The sequence below is a fragment of the Penaeus vannamei genome, chromosome 20, assembly GCF_042767895.1.
Source record: "Penaeus vannamei isolate JL-2024 chromosome 20, ASM4276789v1, whole genome shotgun sequence".
Classification (NCBI taxonomy): domain Eukaryota; kingdom Metazoa; phylum Arthropoda; class Malacostraca; order Decapoda; family Penaeidae; genus Penaeus; species Penaeus vannamei.
In genome coordinates, this window is record NC_091568.1 from 5204886 (window position 1) to 5207385 (window position 2500).

A 2500-nucleotide genomic window follows, 5' to 3' on the forward strand; every position below is an offset into this window, starting at 1 on the left:
TATATACATGTTACGATCATGGGTTACAGCTAGTCATTTGCTGAATAATTATGGATAAGCGTTATTTCACAGTAACTATCACTGCATTCATCCGTCTTCCTTCAGAATTGTCAATGGAGCTTTAAGACAGAGTTAACTGAAAAGAACAACATCCTCATAAACAAGAAAAAACAACATCCTCATAAACAAGAAAAAACAACATCCTCATAAACAAAAGGCCAGGGTCTGCATACAGATAACGCTGGAACATCCTTGAGCGGCGTGCTCCCCTACAGTGCTGCAAAAGGCAAATCCACATCCAGGTATTACGCAGGGGAGGGTTAGCGTCAGTCCACGTGTCATTTTTTATTTCATTTTTTGTTGCAGGAGAGTTTACTCTTGTTTGGCTTCCCATTTTAAGTTGCGCGTAAGCACTGTGGCATATCCGCAATGGTAAATGCCCTTACAAACTGTAGGGAACACATCAGGTGTGCAGACACGTCGAGTAAATTCTCTTAAGTTAGGAGATTAAGTACCGATACAGGGATACGACAAATGGAAATGCGTGGACCCAAGTTATGGAACATGCTACCAGGTAATATAAGAGACATTGACAGCTTCTATAATTTCAGAACGAAATTAAAAGCATACCTCTTAAATAATCAGCTGTAAGTATAAATATATTTATGTAAAGAATGACCACTGTAATTAATGGAATAGTTTTATCTTTGACTTTAACTTCTGAAAGAATTGTGATCTGAGGAACAAGGAAAGATCGAATCCGGGTCGTAGATATGAACGTGATATAATGCAAAGTACATCAGTATTACCTTGGTCGTTTCCTAATTACAAAGGAACTTCAAGTAATATATATAATATAAATGTGAATCCTGGCCAGTCAGAAAATCCAAGAGAGCAAAGGTGTTCTACTTTCAATGATTCAATCTTAATATCTTCCTGTTCTAAGCAACCTCTATCTCCTTTTTATTTCACCTTTCTTCTCATTGTCTCATTCGATCTCATCTCTCCCTATTTCCTTCAACTTTCTCGTCTGTTACCTGCCTAGTTACCCCTTCTCCACCTCTTGTGCTTATAATTACTAACTCCCTTAATTCCCTTTGACATTATCTGCTTTCTGTATATCCAGAAACATTCTTTTCGTTATCATTAGCACTACCATTTTAGTTTCTCTATTTTTGTTGCACTTATCGAGAACAAAGTGCACAACAGATGGCATCTAAGATTCCTTTTTCAAGTTTAAATCCAAACTATACCTGTTCCTACCCGATAGGTTAATCTAACCCTCTTTTTCAGTATCTACATCAATAGCTTGGCACCACAGTCCGCTAGGTTTAATACAGTAATTATTGCACCGCAGGCATGATGGTGGCATATCCTATCTGGTATGATTCTTTCAGGATAGGCAACATGTATGAGTGATTTTATGCCGGATACCCTTCCTGGCGCAACCCTTCTAATGTTTACACATGCACAGTCTGTTCTTATATGCCCTTTCATTTATACACAATATCACTTCGTGGCATGTCACCCTGACTACAATGTTGAAATTTGCCCTTTGTATAAAATGACATTCTGGATGGTGAACCGTTCCGTGTGTTCACTTTCATTTTCATATCTTTTTCTATTGCTACATTATGTTTCTGTCTTCAAGTGGCATCTGGAACAAAAAACGAAAAAACGAAAAATAAAAATCACTCCAATACTACTTCGAGCAGAAAAGACCTCCCCGGCGGGGAATCGAACCCCGGTCTCCCGCGTGACAGGCGGGGATACTAACCACTATACTACCGAGGAATCGGCTTCTTTCTCTAGGACAAAATTTGAAGTGTACTCACCTCCTGTAGAATCAGGTTTACCTTAAAAACAGTAAAATGAAATAATTTCTTTAGAATTCACCATAACCTCGTATACACACCGAGAAAGACCTCAAAGCATATATGTATATATATCTACCTATCTGTCTTTATCTACATACTAAGCACGACATAATAAATAAACACACACACACACACACACACACACACACACACACACACACACACACACACACACACACACACACACACACACACACACACACACACACACACATATATATATTATATATATATATATATATGTATATATATGTATATATATGTATATATATACATATATGTATATATATGTATATATATACATATATATACATATATATATACATATATATATATATATATATATATATATATATATATATATATATATATATACATACATATATATATATATATATATATATATATATATATATATATATATATGTAAATATATGTATACACACACACACACACACACATACACACACACACACACACACACATATATATATATATGTATATATATATATATATATAAATAGGAAAGTATGAAAAATATGTGGTTTCGCGTGTTGATTTGATCTAAAATTTCATTCCCTACGCGTATTTTTTTTCAAATTCGGAAATACGATCGCTGGATT

General features: G+C 35.0%; 1 non-coding gene across 1 annotated transcript; it reads right to left on the reverse strand.

Moving 5' to 3' along the window:
* Positions 1-1722: 1722 nt before the first annotated feature.
* Positions 1723-1794, reverse strand: TRNAD-GUC (transfer RNA aspartic acid (anticodon GUC)). Its single transcript has one exon. It is a non-coding gene; the product is annotated as a tRNA-Asp (tRNA).
* Positions 1795-2500: the final 706 nt, after the last annotated feature.